This window comes from Bos grunniens, chromosome 4 (genome assembly GCF_055505025.1).
Source record: "Bos grunniens cultivar Pamir isolate PY7600 chromosome 4, Bosgru_T2T1.0, whole genome shotgun sequence".
In the NCBI taxonomy this organism is placed as follows: domain Eukaryota; kingdom Metazoa; phylum Chordata; class Mammalia; order Artiodactyla; family Bovidae; genus Bos; species Bos grunniens.
In genome coordinates this window covers 2,643,111-2,659,907 of record NC_141168.1, presented here as the reverse complement: position 1 = coordinate 2,659,907, position 16,797 = coordinate 2,643,111, and the positions used below count along the sequence as shown (strand labels likewise).

General features: G+C 51.2%; 1 long non-coding RNA gene across 1 annotated transcript; it reads left to right on the top strand.

Annotated features, from left to right (window-relative positions):
- Nucleotides 1–239: 239 nt before the first annotated feature.
- On the top strand, nt 240–4,160 carry LOC147373383 (uncharacterized). The gene is made up of 2 exons (XR_015163084.1): nt 240–775; nt 1,091–4,160. It is a non-coding gene; the product is annotated as an uncharacterized LOC147373383 (long non-coding RNA).
- Nucleotides 4,161–16,797: the final 12,637 nt, after the last annotated feature.

Sequence of the window (16,797 nt, the reverse complement as noted above, 5' to 3'; positions counted from 1 at the left end):
CAGGGTGGGAGGTGCTCTGGAGACACGCGTGCTTATCCCCCCACCTGGCTGGCGTGTCCACTCTGGGGGCCGTTGTTGTGGATTCCGGGCCCCACCATCGGCATCGGCGTTTGCAACCTGTCTCAGATGATGCTGGCACACCTGGGGGCCAGGACGGGGCCTCTGAGCTCGTCCAACAGCCTCACCTGGTGGGCGGAGGGGCTGAGGCCGGGGGCGGGTAGGTGGTGAGACCAGAGTGTCCCACACCTGTCCAGTGTCCCAGACTGGGCAGCGTCCAGGAGTGTCCCACAGACTCTTGCCTGCTTGTTCTCTGGATCCTCCTTGATTCCCATGATAGCTGGTTTGCGGCGAGCTCCAGGGGGCTCCGGTGCACGACGTGGGTGCAGGGGAGGGTCAGAGAGGAGGTGAGGCAGGTTCACTTGCTCCTACCTGAGACCCGAGGAAGCTGAGCCCTGGCCTGGCTCACCCGAGGTCACCTGTGCACAGAGCCGGGCGCCAGGGAGCGCGCCAAGCCGTCAGGTGCTGCCACCTGTTGGATCCACCAGCTGTCCAAGGAGGGTGTGCCCAGAGGCCGATGGAAAAACTCGGAAACACACGGTGCGCTTGCCTCGGCCGGGCACAGTGCGTCTGCCCTGGATTGCTCCATGGTGACCCGCAGCTCACGGCCACTGCATCTGGGAGCGGCCACACCCCTCAGGACTCTATATGGAAGCCTCTGGGGGTACTGGCCTGTGGCCTCGGATGTGCGTGTGCTGGGCTGGAAGCAGCAGATATGGTAATAATATTCGGTTTCCAGGAAGTATGGGTCTGCCTTGGGCCTGAGATTTTGGACCAAAGAGCTTTTTGGAGGATTTGGAGCTAAGAACCCCCAGACTTGATGGCCCCTGTGACAGGTCCCCAGCACGTCCCCAGCCCTGGGGTGAAGTGTCACATTCCTACTCGGAGGCACACCCCATGAGTCCTTTGGGCCTGCTGGCTGGATGTGCGATCAAGTCACTCCTCCTCAGGGCCCAGCTCAAAGCCCTTCTCTGGGAGATACTTTTGGGTTTATCCGGGCCTCGTTCATTCATCCACTAATTTACTTGTTCAGAAATGTTCACAGGACACTCGCTCTGTCCCAGAACCATGGAGCTTCTGATGACAGGAACAGAGCCGAAGTCTCCAACCCCGTCGAGCCTCTTCCAGAACTCCCAGGTCCCAGCTCGGAAAGATCCAGCTCCGAGGTCAGCAGATAGTGGTGATCGTGCTGTGTCAGTCGCTGCCTTGCACACGAGCTGCTTGTGTCTGCCCCCGAAGACAGAGAAGGCGCATCTTTGATGTCCCGACAGGTGGGTGTGGGCATGGGCGGAGGTGGCTGGGTGGACCTTCTGAAAACTCGCTTTGAAAAAATCGATATGACTTCATACCTCACCATGTGCACATGTTATTATTAGTAATTATTGGGAGAGAGTGAAAACAGAAATCTTTATTTTTTAATGGGGCATGATTAAACTTTAATGACCAGTGACCTCACAAAATGACTGCCACACAATGCAATTTGCTCATCTCTGCTTGTGCATACCTTCTGGGTATTAGAAAATTACATAATTAAGTATAGATTACCACAGGCATGTCATTACACATTTTATTATTCCTTAGAGACTTAGTAGTAATACTCTGTATTTATATGTGCTTTTCAACAGATTATCTCCAATCACTTTACAAATATTATCTCATTAATCCTTTGCAATAGTTTCATGAATTTCTCTATTTAATGGATTAAAAAACCACAACCTACAGCAATTAAGTGACAAGCTGAACATCGCACACTCCGCTCGTCTACCAGGGAAAAGGCAGCTTCACCGGCTATATCCACCTGGAGAGGGTGTGTTCTCATTAAGTCAGAACCGAAGGTAAAAAAATCCTTTCCAAGTGCTCAGGAAAATAAGCAGAAGTAGGGTTGTTCATCGTAGAACAGTCATGGGGCTGATTCTTCAGCGTCTTTCATGGGTGAAGTGCTAGAGGAAGAGTGTAGATGGAGCTTTCAAAAAGAGATTAAAAAATATATATATACACACACATCCAAATCAGGGGATGGGAGCAGGAACCCATTTGCTTCATATTCACTTGCAAACTGCTTTGTTACTTGTGTTTGTGGATAATGGCTGTAGAAGTTACCATCATGGAGCAAGACGGTGCCAAGGACATCAGGTGGTACCCAACAGCATCGAAGTCCATTCCCGGGCCCTTTGGGAGATGAGCCTTCGTGGGTGGTTTGGGCCTCGTTTCCTGAGGGGCCTGGGCATTCTGCTCATTGCCGCTATCCTTTGGGACCCTCTCGTTGGGAGGCTTTGAAGGACGAAGCCCTGCTGCTCTCTCTAGTCGCTGGCACTTCAGCCCGTAGCAGGCACAGTCAATCATTTCTTTATACACAAACAAAATATTTGGGGATTGTGAGTAGTCCAAAAGGCCTGTTTGTCACTCAGAGAATTCTTGTTTGTTTTTCTCAGCTTTACTCTCAGGAAAATGGATGGGAGTCTGGGTGAGTTCATCTCAGTGGAGTCTGCAAACTGTCAGACCCTGGGGATACGAGCACTGTGGCACTCTACTGTGTTTATGTGTGACTATCACTAATTTCTGAACGTTGAGCTTTAAGCCAACCTTTTCACTCTCCTCTTTCACTTTCATCAAGAGGCTCTTTAGTTCCTCTTCACTTTCTGCCATAAGGGTGGTGTCATCTGCATATCTGAGGTTATTGATATTTCTCCCGGCAATCTTGATTCCAGCTTGTGCTTCTTCCAGCCCAGCGTTTCTCATGATGTGCTCTGCATATAAGTTAAATAAGCAGGGTGACAATATACAGCCTTGACGAACTCCTTTTCCTATTTGGAACCAGTCTGTTGTTCCGTGTCCAGTTCTAACTGTTGCTTCCTGACCTACATACAGGTTTCTCAAGAGGCAGATCAGGTGGTCTGGTATTCCCATCTCTTTCAGAATTTTCCACAGTTTATTGTGATCTACACAGTCAAAGTCTTTGGCATAGGCAATAAAGCAGAAATAGATGTTTTCTGGAACTCTCTTGCTTTTTCCATGATCCAGCGGATGTTGGCAATTTGATCTCTGGTTCCTCTGCCTTTTCTAAAACCAGCTTGAACATGCGGAATTTCACGGTTCACGTATTGCTGAAGCCTGCCTTGGAGAATTTTGAGCATTACTTTACTAGCGTGTGAGATGAGTGTAATTGTGCAGTAGTTTGAGCATTCTTTGGCATTGCCTTTCTTTGGGATTGGAATGAAAACTGACCTTTTCCAGTCCTGTGGCCACTGCTGAGTTTTCCAAATTTGCTGGCATATTGAGTGCAGCACTTTCACAGCATCATCTTTCAGGAAATGAAGATCATGGCATCTGGTCCCATCACTTCATGGGAAATAGATGGGGAAACAGTGGAAACAGTGTCAGACTTTATTTTTTGGGGCTCCAAAATCACTGCAGATGGTGACTGCAGCCATGAAATTAAAAGATGCTTACTCCTTGGAAGGAAAGTTATGACCAACCTTGATAGCATATTCAAAAGCAGAGAATTACTTTGCCAACAAAGGTCCATCTAGTCAAGGCTATGGATTTTCCTGTGGTCATGTATGGATGTGAGAGTTGGACTGTGAAGAAAGCTGAGCACCAAAGAATTGATGCTTTTGAACTGTGGTGTTGGAGAAGACTCTTGAGAGTCCCCTGGACTGCAAGGAGATCCAACTAGTCCATTCTGAAGGAGATCAGCCCTGGGATTTCTTTGGAAGGAATGATGCTAAAGCTGAAGCTCCAATACTTTGGCCACCTCATGCGAAGAGTTGACTCATTGGAAAAGCCTCTCATGCTGGGAGCGATTGGTGGCAGGAGGAGAAGGGGATGACAGAGGATGAGATGGCTGGATGGCATCACCGACTCAATGGACGTGAGTTTGAGTGAACTCCGGGAGTTGGTGATGGACAGGGAGGCCTGGTGTGCTGTGATTTGTGGGGTCGCAAAGAGTCGGACGAGACTGAGCGACTGAACTGAACTGATCACTAATTTACCAGTTCAGCTTGATGGTGCAGGAGAACAGTAAGTGCATCAGATCTTTATTTCGTGGGTAATTCACGGTGGAGGCTCTGAAACAAATTACCTAATTAAATTGTGGAAACTTGGCTTCTTGGATTTTTAAAATTATTATAGTTTTACCTTTGTTAGCAGTCACCTACAGTTTAACCTTCCACTTGAGCAGGAGGAAAGAAGGCCTTTGTAGCCAGGAAGGAGTGGCTGTCTGCTACTCAGATGAGCTCCGTGTGGAATTCGGGGTCTGCTCTCTCCCGACGGAGGCCCAGAGCATGTGCTGGCTGGAGGAGGGCCGTCCGTCTGTGAGTTCCAGGTCTAGGATGGACCTGTGACGGCTGACAGGTGGGATGAGTCACAGTGGAGAAGGAATTGGGCACCCGAGTTGGGAGCCCGTGTGATCTCGGGGTGTTTCTCAGCCTGTCTGAAGATGGATTGCCCTGCCTGTACCATAAGCGAGTAGGTTATTCGAGTGCTTTCCACACTTGGATGTCATCTAAAATTTTACAAAACGGGCCCGTAACCTCGGGGACTGGCCTCTCTCTGCGTTTGTGTCTCTGTGTTCTCTGCGTGTGCGTGTGTGCGTTTCTCTCTCCTTTTTACCTATTTACTTATTGTTAGGGACTTTAAAAAGCCCTCCTATTATTAGCGGGCTTCCGAGGTGGCTCAGTGGATAAAGAAATCTCCCTGCAACACAGGAGATGCAGGTTGGATCCCTGGGTTGGGAAGATCCCCTGGAAGGGGGCATGACTACCCACTCCAGTATTCTGGCCTGGAGAGTCTCACGGACAGAGGAGCCTGGCGGGCTACAGTCCATGGGGTCACAAAGAGTTGGTCACGACTGAGGCGACAGAGCACGCATGCACTGTTATTAACACCATCATTTTATGAATGGCAGGACATTCTTGGACTGAAAAGACCAACTTCAGAACAAAGGTGATCTTTTCAATCGAATAAGCTTGAGTTTTTATGCACAAGGTCACCGCTACTATCCTTACTGTCCTCGTCTCATCAGTGGGACCTCCTCACGACCGAGGACCAGTGTATGGGAAACCCTGGGCCCAGGGCCCCTGCAGGCCCTGCAGCAGCCCCACTGACCATTTTTCGGGTCCATGAGCCAAACCCAAAGCCTGCCCCGGGACTCTGTCCCCGCTCTTCCCTTGCCTGGAACCCTCTTCCTCCAGTCTTTCCTGAACACACCTCGTTTCCTCGTCTGAGTCTCAGTTCAAGGGCCACCGCCTCTGCTCAGATGTCAGCTGTCACCGGGCTGTCTTATGTAAAGCACCGGGAGCAGGGCCTGGCTTTAACAGATGCCCAGTAAGTGCAGATTAAATGAAGGCGATGATGGAGGCCTGACGCCCAGGGCTGTCTCCTGAGGGCTTGGGTTTGTGGGTCTGCCTGCTGTGCTGGTGCTGTGACTGTTCCCGACTCACTCAAGTGTCCCCAGCTGTTGTGACTCTTCTGATGGCAGGCACACGTTGGTCCTTACCTCTGGCCTCCGTCTCTGAGGCTCAGGGACTGTTTGTTCCATGCCTGAGTGAATAAATGAGTGAACGGACAACATGAGATTCAATCTTTACCTTCGAGAAGCTGGTGCTAATTGGTGTAAAAGTGCTCGTCTGTAAACAGTGGACGACGCGACGCACACGATTGTCCCAAGCTCAGTGACCGACTCCCGTGGGCCTACACATTTACTTTTCTGCAAAATCACTTGAGAACTCATATTTCCCCAGTTTTAGCTTTTGTAGTGCTAGGTCCTGTGGGAAGGGCAGGGCTGGGGCCTGCTGGTGTCAACACAATTGGATGAAGACAGAAGGTGGTGAAGGAGGAGACGGTGTGGGCTGAGAGCAGGACCCTTCAACCTCAGGGTTCCAACCTGAATTTCAGGGCAGTGCAGGAGCTGGATTGAAATGTTTTACTTTTTAATTAAACTTTAATCAGAATATTCAGAGTCATAAAAGAAAGCAAAGAATACTCATCACTGGAGCTTCCTAAGCAGGCACCACTAACATCTGATTTAATCATCATTATGAAAATATTTCCAGGGCCAAACACTAGCAGAAGCTCTGCAGGTGTTGGCGATGATTCCCGGCTTCTGTCCCAAGGTGCACACGGGCTGAACCCCGAGTCAGCCAACGTCTGGGTTTCACGCCTGGGAAGCCCCGTGTCTGTGTCATGCTTTTCAAAATTTGAGGATTGGAATAAATCTCAGTCACAGTGTCACAGCCCCTGGTGCTGAGCTGTGCTTTCATCATTGACCACACGAGTCAATTTCCACAGCAGGTAAGATGGCCTCTTTTTTTTTTTTAGGAAATGAAAATACTCTGGGTGCTCAAACTTGAGTTTCAGATGCACAATGATATCTTTAAAAGTATAATTATGTCCCCAGTATTGCGTGGGGCATACTTATACCCCTAAATATTTGTTTCAATGAAATCACTTGGGATCTGGGTAGTCGTATAAATCCACCCTAATTGCAGGGGAGATTTGGCTTGAGAGAAATGTGCCAAGTGTTTCTGAGTAACAGGAAGAGCAGAGGCGTGGGGCACGCTCACTCCTGCCCCCCAAATTCTGAGCGATGCTCTGGCCCTCTCCACGTTTCTCAACCTTCATGCAGACGAGCTCCTTCGCTCCTCACAGGGGAGGAAGCTGTGGTCCTGCCCCCTGGCCGAGCGCGGCTAAGCCAAGACCTGCCTCTGCAGGCTGGCTGCTCTTGGAGCTCTGGGTGCCTTGACCATTCACCACCTCTGCATGGATACCCACACTCAGCATCTCATTCCAGCTCACACTGGCTGATTTCTGGCTGCACATAACTGTATTTTTTAAAACAATTTTTTTTGGCTGTACTGGGTCTTCGTTTCAGCACTCGGGCTTTCTCTACTTGCTTCATGCGGGGCTTCTCTGGTGTGGGCTCCAGGGCGTGCGGACTCGGTGGTGGTGGCTCACGGGCTCCGTTGCTCCACAGTGTGCGGGATCTTAGTTCCCCACCAGGGATCAAACCTGTGTCCCCTGCGTGGGCAGGCAGATTCTTCACCCCTGTACCCCAGGGAAGTCCCTTGCCATACTTATTTTACAACATGTAACTTTGCTCGTCTCAGGACGGAAATGAAGCTCTTCTGTCCATGCTGTTCTACCCACTCCTAGAGCAGAAATGGTGAGATGGGCAGATGGGAGGTTAAAGGCTGAAAACTACTAAAATATGCTGGCACGGAGGGGTCGTCTTAGTTTCCTGACTGCTGTGCGACACGTTATTTCATTTATTCTTTATAAAAACCCTGGGCTGTGGGAACTAGTCACAGCCCCGTTTTGCAGACGAGCAAACTGAGGCCATTCACCACTAAGTGTCCTGCCGCGACTGTGAATGAAGTTGTCAGCGAGCGTGAGTCCCAGGGCCGGGTCCTTCCTCTCTCCAGGCCGCTTGCTCTGCCCCTCCCTCCACCTTCTGCCTCAGCAACTTGCTGGTTTCCAGGAGAATCTGCTGGACACATGGCAGCCTGGACTCCGTGCAGATGGCCCTCGTTAGCCTGACCCATCTGTCGGCCTGGAGGGCGGCCATGTGTGCCGCCGCGGCTGGGCAGGACGCCTGCGCTCACCTTTCCCACGCGGCTCTGCCAGGCGAGACTCATCTGACCCGGGCCTGGTGGCCGCTGGCTGAGCCTGGGGAGGTGGGCTCGCCCTGAGAGGTCACGGTCAGGGTGGGACAGAAGGAAGGAGGGGTGTGCCATCAGCTATCTTCGTCTGGAGCAATTCTGTGAATTCTGCACCAATGAAAACGAGTCCTGGAAAGGAAGCTGAGCTTGGTCCATCTGCCCGTAGTCTTTGCAGGGCGAGCGCTCGACTGGTCTGCAAAGGTGCCAGGTTGAGTGGTGGCCCTGGACCCCCTTTCTGTGTCTTCTGCCGAGGGGCCCCTCCTGACTGCAGTGTGGTCCCTGCTCCTGTGCTGCTCCTGAGGGTGCTGGGGCTGCAGGTACAGGACACTCAGGAAGAAGGTGTGTGTGTGTGTGTGCGCACATATGTGCGTGAGTGTGTCTGGGGGTTCTGGAGTTTGAGCTGCTCCTCCTTTGGGGGTTGTACAAGGCCATGTCCTTCCTCAGGCACTTCAGGCCCTGGCGGTCCTTCCTGGTCCCCCTGAAGTCCTCCAGCAAAGCGCTGCTGTGAGCTTCCTGACACCATAGCAGCGGCTCATTAGGGAGCAAGAGAGCAAAAGAAGCAAGAGTTCCATGGAGGAGACTTTCTGTCTCTGTGGGTTTCAGGATCATTGGGACTTAGGGGCTGCTGCCTTTGCTCTTTCAGACCGGTTGACTGGAGACGAGGCTACCAAAGCCAATGTCTGTTTCAGGCCGTGAAACCAAGGGATGGCCTGTGAGGGAGTCTGTCCAAGGCTTTGGCATGGTCACCTTTAATGTCGTCAGCCTATTCAAAAAGGCAGCAAACCAAGAAGCAGTTTCTTCAGGCTGCCCTGATGCTCTTCCTGTGATGCGAAGAAAAGCCTTTTGGACAAGGAGCCCGAGGGGTGAGTTAAATCTCCTGATTCTACTATGACCCGAGCAAATGATGGTGAGGATAATCATCAGGATTGCTTGTGTGATGCCCGCCACCATCACCACCATCATCGCCATGGCTACCATCATCATCACTGTGATCATCACCACCACTACTATCATCGTCACCAAGACTACCTTCACCATCACCATCACCATGACTACCATCACCATGACTACCACCACCATCAGTGCCATCACCACCACCACCATCATCACCACCATCATCACCACCACCGTCACCATGACCACCATCCTCATCACCATCACCACCATCATCACTGCCATCATCACCACCACCACCACCAGCAGGAGCACTATCATTATCCCCACCGCCACCATCATCGGCACTTGTGTACGCACACCACCATCACCATGACTACCATCACCATGACCACCATCCTCATCACCATCATCACCATCTTCACTGCTTCACTCACCATCACCACCACCGTCAGTGCCATCACTCGTGCAGCGTCGCCCCGCGCCAGCTACTGTCCTAAACACTTAGTGCACATTCATTCATTGACTCCCCACAACAACCTAAGAAGTTCAGTTCAGTTCAGTGCAGCCGCTCAGTTGTGTCTGACTCTTTGCGACCCCATGAACCACAGCACACCAGGCCTCCCTGTCCATTACCAACTCCCGGAGTTTATCCAAACTCATGTCCATTGAGTCGGTGATGCCATCCAACCTAAGAAGTAAGGTACTGCTATTATTACCCTCATGTTATAGGTGAGGATGGAGGACTCAGAAGTTAACCGACTTTGCCAATCTCTGCACCCAGGAACTGTGCAGCTGGGATTCGGTCCTGGTGTCCCTGCTCTTGACCCTTAGGCAGCAGCTCAGTCATTTAATGCTCTGGCCCTCCACGTTCTCATCAGTAAGATGGCATGATATTTATGTCTAGAGATGTGAATGAGGGCTGACAGGCTTCCCCAGTAGCTCAGTGGTAAAGAATCTGCGTACAATGCAGGAGCTGCAGGGAAGATCCCCTCAGGAGGGCACGGCAACTCACTCCAGTATTCTTGCCTTACAGAGGAGCCTGGAAGGCTATATAGTCCATAGGGTCACAAAGAGTTGGACACAACCAAAGTGAAGTAGCATGCAGCATGTGTGAGAGCTGAAGGGCTAGGACAAATACTATTGAGAGGCTGCCAGGCACCCACCCTGGAGTACGGAGGACGAAAGGGGGTTACAGGAGGGATGAGGCAGCGGGACTTGGGTGAGGGAGCCGGGAGGACTGTCTCACAGATGGGGCTCTGGGGCCAGACCTGTGAAGGGCCCAAAGCTGGTCCCAGTCTTCCTCCTGGCGGAGGTCCTGAAACGCTGCCCACGGGGAGATGTGGATGTTGCCTGCCCATGCCCTCGTGGCAGTGGGTGCTGTGGCCCTGGCGTCGGGAAGCTCGTCTTGTCCCTCTGCCCCCTGTGGCCGTTCAGGTCTGTGTGGGCATCACCGCCTCCAGGCTGCCCAGGGGGCTGCCGGCTGCTTCCGCTTGTAGCCCGGTGTCTTGTAACTTTCCCCGTTGGTGCTGGCCCCTCGTTCTGGAGCAGCAGAGCTGGATTCTGGGGACGGAAGCCTGGAGAAGACTGGAGATTCGCTGGAGGTGTGCAGATGGGGAGCGGCCCTGAGTGCAACTTCCCAGCAGATCTGTGGGAGGGCATCGCTTTGCAGCCCTCCTGCATGTTGGCCTTGTCGCCCCGTAAGGTACATGCCCTCACTCAGGGCAAAGGCCATGACTTACTGAGTGAGCCCAGCCTCTGTGTCCTACAGAACTGGGTTCAAATCCCAGCTCTGCCGGCTACTCCCTGAAAGGCTACTCTTCAAAGACTCTTTTTCCTTGTATGTTCAATGAGGTTAACCAAAGGACCATAATCGTCGTGTTCTGAGTGTAGCTCCTGGTGTGTATTAGACGTTCAGCCCTTACCCTCAACCCCCCCGGAGGCTGTGTGAGGAACACGCCATTTGATGATAATCTGATTGAAAACTCTGCTGGCCCAGGTGCAGAAGCAGAAAACGATCTGAAAACAGGCTGCATATGCAGTTAATTGCACAACGTGCTAGGGCCTGAGATTTCGAGTTGTCAAGAAAACACTGCAAGTGGACAGATCTGGTGTAGGGTGTTTGCTTGCACACGGAGTCAGAGCGTGCTGCTGGGTTTCCATTCGTCTTTGTTTTGGGGATTTTATTTAGAGTGAATCTTAAGAAGACGTGAAGGCAGGGATATTTTAAGACGAGGGACAATGGGGGACTGGCTTTGAATGCTCATGACAGGGTTATCAGAGATTAAGTCAAAACTGATAGGTGATGAATCAGTAGCTGGAAGGCAGGATAACCCCAAGGAAAAGAAGTTCAAGGATAAGGAAATGGGTGGGAAATCTATTGTGGTTATTTCTAGTTTCCTAGATAAATGGTTATAAAACTTGGAAAAATATTGATTGCAACCAGCCGGGAGCATAAATGCCCTGAAGAGGCTTAGAACGAGTCTCTTCTAGAAGATCTTAGAGGACGTGAGAAATTTCTCAGAAGCGAAGTCTTTGTGACTTAAAACGTCTCACGGCAGGACAGTGCTGTCCCCTAGGAGCTGCGGCTGAGGGTCCAGTGTCAGGGGACCGAGCCCTCACAGGGGCCAGAGCACTGGGGATGCACAGGGACCCAGGACCACTCTGGTGAGCAGGACTGTGGCAGGGAGAAGCGAGACAGGGGCACGCCCACTGGGCAGGCTTCTGGACAGCTGTTCTTACTCAGCAGCTTCATTTCTTCTTCCCAGATCTTTCTTCTCCCAGCTCTGAGAACTGAGTCCTAGAGAGAGCCCCATCCCACCCTCCTGCCGCAGGACACATGTCCTGATCAGCATGGACATTAATGGATTAATCAGCAGGGACAGCATCGATCGCGGCAGGCTTCAGGGCCTGGCTCTGCCCGGTGGCAACCACTAGTGTGGTGGCATAGAGCCTGTCCCACGGGGCTGTTGACACTGGAAAGGAGTGGACACTGGAAAATAGTAATTCCCGGGCCAGCGGCTGCAGGAGGAATGAGGTCTTGGTGTCGGTAGGATCCTCCTTGACAAACCCAGGGACGCACGGCTGGGAACAGGCCTAGAGATAGGCTCAGAAACTGCCATGGAGGCCTGTCCCACACACCAGACCTGCTCAGGTTCGTCCAAAGGCCCCAAAGTCACAAGAAGACTGGCTCACGAGCATGCTGAGATCATGTAGCCCATGAAGGACAAGGCCCACCCCTCAGCGGGTTGGGTCAGGAAAGGCTGTGAAGAGAGCAGGCTGGGTGCTTCACTTGGGGTGAAGATTTGGGGGTTTAAGATTTTGTTTTAAACACATGTGTAGATTTGAGCTTCTTTGGTGCTTGGTCCTGTCTGACTCTTTGCAATCCCGTGGACTGTAGCCCACCAACACTCTCTGTCCATGGGATTGTCCAGGCAAGAATATTGGAGTGGGTTGCCATTTCCTCCTCCAGGGGATCTTCCTGACCCAGGGATCGAACCCACATCTCCTGTGTCTCCTGCATAGCAGGTGGGTTCCTTCCCCACTGAACCATCAGGGAAGCCGAGTTTATTTAAAAATATTTTAAAAACGTGCATGGCTCTTGATATGGATTTTCCAGCTGGCGGACAGAGTCTTTGACCAGGGTCCTTGGATCTGGCAGGGTTGGGGGTTGATCCCTTCTCATGCTCTGGGTGAAGTTGCCTTGCAAGGTTCTGATGGAGGCAGCCATCCAGCTGGGCTATTCTCGGGCTTGGGTAGATGGGGGCAAAGCCCCTCCACTACTCGGGTCTTGGTTTTTTCATCCATAAGGGAGAAGCTGGGCTAAGATCAGCCCCTGCTCCTATTTCTAGAGGAGCTCTGTCATTCGCTGGGAGCACCAGTTCTGGGGACTGAATCACTCCACAGTCTCAAATACATCTAAAGGAATATTTCATCTTCCTTCCAGAAGACAAATACGATGTAGCAGCAAGCAATAACAGAAAGTGGGTTTTTTCATACAAATATTCTGTGACACAAATACCACCTTTCCTCTGTCAGTTGCATTGCAAGTGTTCACCAGTCTCTCTAATAATAAGAAGAAAGTATGGCTTGATGACTCTGGTTAAGTGGTCAGGACCCTGCCATGTGCTCATAAAGCGGTCACACCAGGCCCTGAAATGGCCCTGTTGATTTATTAAACAGTGCCAGGCAGGAGAGCTGGAGCAATTTCTTGTGGGGGTTGACACATAGGTTTAAAATACCTGATGGTTCAATCTGGTATTAGTATGAGTTTTCCTGAAAGGAAGAGTGGAGAAAGGGTATGGGACACTCCCTCTGAGATGGTAGACTAGGCAGACGCAGAGACTCTTCATCCTGACTGAGATGCTGAGTGGTTGCAGCTCGCTCGGGCCACAGGGATCCTTTTTGGCCATCTCCCTTGCCTCCCTTTCATTTTGAGCCTGGAAGTGTTGTAGGTATTTTCCTTTTATAAGCATAAACCCATGGTCCAGAGTTTTCCCTGGACAGCCTGATAATCGGCAAGACGACGTGTTCATGCACTTGACAGATATTTGCCTGGAACCCACCGGGTGCCAGACGCCCCTCTCAATTCTGAGATGCCGCAGGGGGAGACGAGTCTCCCTCCTCACAGAGCTGGAGGGCAGTAAGGCCTCCGTTTTGTTACGAAATGGGTTGTGCTTCTATGACCTCTAGCGAGCGTTGACGGAGCCCTCCCCTGCCCCCCAGAGGCTGTGCCCCCCGGGGCCGAGCTGTGCCTGCAGCCCCGTCAGCACCGGGGCGGGGCTGGGTGTGGGGCCGCAGGGTTCATTGTGGCATCCAGCACCTGGCACAATTCTGGGCACACAGTAGGTGTTTTCTGAATATGCAGCTATCGTACAATTAGCTTTTTCCTAAAAAGCATTCCGGGTTCTGTCACTGGTGAGTTCGCAAGGGCAGGAGAATGTCTATTTTTTTGTTTTGTTTTGTTTTTCTTGCTTTCTCATGGAAGCAGCTCGTTCACGTGGGACAAATAAGACCATTCCTGCTCTTCAGGGATGTTCTCTTCGCTTGCCTTTATTTACACAGTCACCTGGAAATTGTTCTTAAGACACGGGAAGAAATTGGGTCATGCTCCCAGGCCATTTGCAAAACGGTTCTTCCCCAAGAATCCTCAGAAGGATTCAGGAACTATCCAAGGGAGAAAATGCTAATGTTCCCGCATCTTTCACAAGCCAGCTTTCTCCAGCACTCGAGAGGACTTGCCAGAGATATTTTTGGTAGCTCGCTCAAACCGAGGGGCTTCAGGAAATGCACGTGGGGCGACGTCGCCTGCGAGCTGCTTGTCCTGTCTTTGATTTTCCTGTCAGAGGCTCGGACTTACCCAGAATCCGCCTGACTTGGCATTTCCTGACTTTCGGCTTTGGGCCCGAGCGGTGTTTAAACAAAGGGCGTGGGGCCCAGTGGGGGTGGGGACCGGACATTGTTGGACTATCACACGGGATAAAAAATTAGATGTCCCTGTCAAACTAAGTTTAGGCCTGTGAGCCATTGTTTGCTATGTGACAGCAATGCTCGTCCATTTGTGACAGCGAAAAGAATCAGCGGAGCGACATGCTCTGATGTAAGATGAAACCGGGTGGATGCGCGTGCTAAGCCGCTGCAGTTATGCCAACTCTTTGCAACCCCACGGACAGTAGCCCGCCAGGCCCCTCTGTCCATGGGATTCCCCAGGCAAGAGTACTGGAGTGGGTTGCCATGCCCTCCTCCAGGGAATCTTCTCAGCCTAGGGATCAAACCCGTGTCTCTTATGTCTCCTGCACTGGCAGGCGGGGTCTTTACCTCTAGTGCCACCTGGCAGGCCTGAACTGGGCATTTCCTCTTAAACAGAAATCTCCACTTAACTGCCCGTTAGCCATCAAACTGCCAGGTTGCAATATAGAGTGTATATTGACCTCCCTGCGTGGGTCGGTGGGTGGGGAAACACCTTCTGGAGTGACAACAAGGAGAAAATAGTCGAGTCGTCACCTTATTTCTGTGGAGGGCGCCAAGGTTTTTGTGAAATGACCTATTTACAGAAACAAATTACCCGTTGCTTGTATCTTTCCTTGATCTACCAACCAACAAAATGAGCTTGATTTTTTTTGTTTCTTGCTTTCTAAATGTTGTAGGGGGTTCAGATTAAATAATAATCCTCTCGGTGTTACTAAAATAAAGTGAAGTGAAAGTCTCTCAGTCATGCCTGACTCTGCGACCCCATGGACTATATAGTCCATGGGCTTCTCCAGGCCAGAATATTGGAGTGGGTAGCCTTTCCCTTCTGCTGGGGATCGTCCTGACCCAGGGATTGAACCCAGCTGTCATTGCAGGCGGGTTCTTTACCAGCTGAGCTGCAAGGGAAACCCGAGAACAGACTTGATTTAAAATATTACTAGCAGGTTGCGTGTCTAAATTTCTTTTCCCGGCGGGAATGAGCCTCCATGAAGAACTCGTCTTGTAAGGCAGCGGTGGGTGTCTGCTCTGGGGGCTGGGCGTGCTGCATCGCCCCAGCTGTGTGGCCCCACGACCTTGCTTCTGCCCCACAAGCATCTTTCCAAACCAGCCCGTGGAACAGCCTGAGGCCTGGGCTGGTGGGGACGCCAGGGCGTTCATCATTCCAGGGAGGTGGGGACCCAGCCACTCTGGGGACTTGAAACCATCTGTTTCTCACTTCCTTGCTGGAATGAAGCAGGTCCAAGAGTGGGGTGTGTGAGATAAAGAGGGAGGGGGTCCCCACCCACGAGGCTGCTGCTGGAAGTGTGGTCCGACCCCCGGGTGAGTCGGGGCGCATCCCGGAGCCCACAGTACCCTGCCAGCTCCCTTCCCCCTGTCCTCACGGTTCACGAGCACGTTCCATCTGCAGGAAGTTATCTGTACCTGTGTGTGCTGTGCATCCGTTCAGCCCCTGCTCGCTGAGTGTTTGCTAGGTTCCAGGGAGCACGCAAGGGGCAGGAGCCTCAGCCATGGGTCACACTTGCCCCTGGAGTCACCGCATCCAGAGGAAGGAGGGGCCAAATAGATCAGCGCCCCCCATCCCTTCATCGTGCTCCTGGAGGGTCGGGGGGGCGGGGCGGCAGGTGCCCTGGGCTGGAGGCAGAGCTGGACTGGGCTCTTTCCTGGCACGTCCCTGATGCCCAGTGGGGAGGACACTCGCTGCTCATGGCTGTCAGAGGCTCCGACACCACGGCTCTGGGAGGGTGGGCGCTAACGCCAGAGAGCAGAGCTTCCAGAAGAATTTTAATTACTGTAAAAATAATGTGTGTGGAGAAGACTCTTGAGAGTCCCTTGGACAGCAAGGTGATTCAACCAGTCCCTCCTAAAGGAAATCAGTCCTGAATATTCACTGGAAGGACTGATACTGAAGCTGAAGCTCCAACACTTTGGCCACCTGATGCGAAGAATGGACTCCTTGGAAAAGACCCTGATGCTGGGAAAGACTGAAGGCAGGAGGAGAAGGGAACGACAGAGGATGAGATGGTTGGATGGCATCACCGACTCAATGGACATGAGTTTGAATAAACTCCGGGAGTTGGTGATGGACAGGGAGGCCTGGCGTGCTGCAATTCATGGGGTCGCAAAGAGTCGGACATGACTGAACTGAACTGAACTGAATCTGTGTGGATTACAGAATATTTTGAAAACGTAAAATGCTTAAAAAAATAGAAAAAGAAATAAAATCAAAGGCACAATAACAACCACTCTGGTCATTGTTTTCTCCTCAGACATATTTTTTCAGTGACTGTGTGTATGGTCCATTAAAACAGTATTCTTTTTTTACTTCAGGAATTATCCCATTACTTTCCTATACTCTTTGAGATTTAAAAAAAATTATTGGAGTGTAGTTGATTTACATGTTCTTTATGTTTTAGGTGTGATGTGACTCAGTTATACATATATCCCACTCTTTTTAGATTCTTTTCCATATAGGTCATTAAGAGATTGTTGTAAACAGGATTTTGTAATGACTGAATAGTATCCTGTGGCTTAGATTTGCTTTTCGGTTTAAAATTTCTTCTATTTACAAACAACGTTTAATGCCTGTCTTTGTCCGCAAAATATGTTTTTGTTTGTTGGTGGTGTTCAGTCACTAAGTCGTGTCTGACTCTTTTTGACCCCATGGACTGCAGCACAACAGGCTCCTCTGTCCTCCACTATCTCCCAGAGTTTGCTCAAA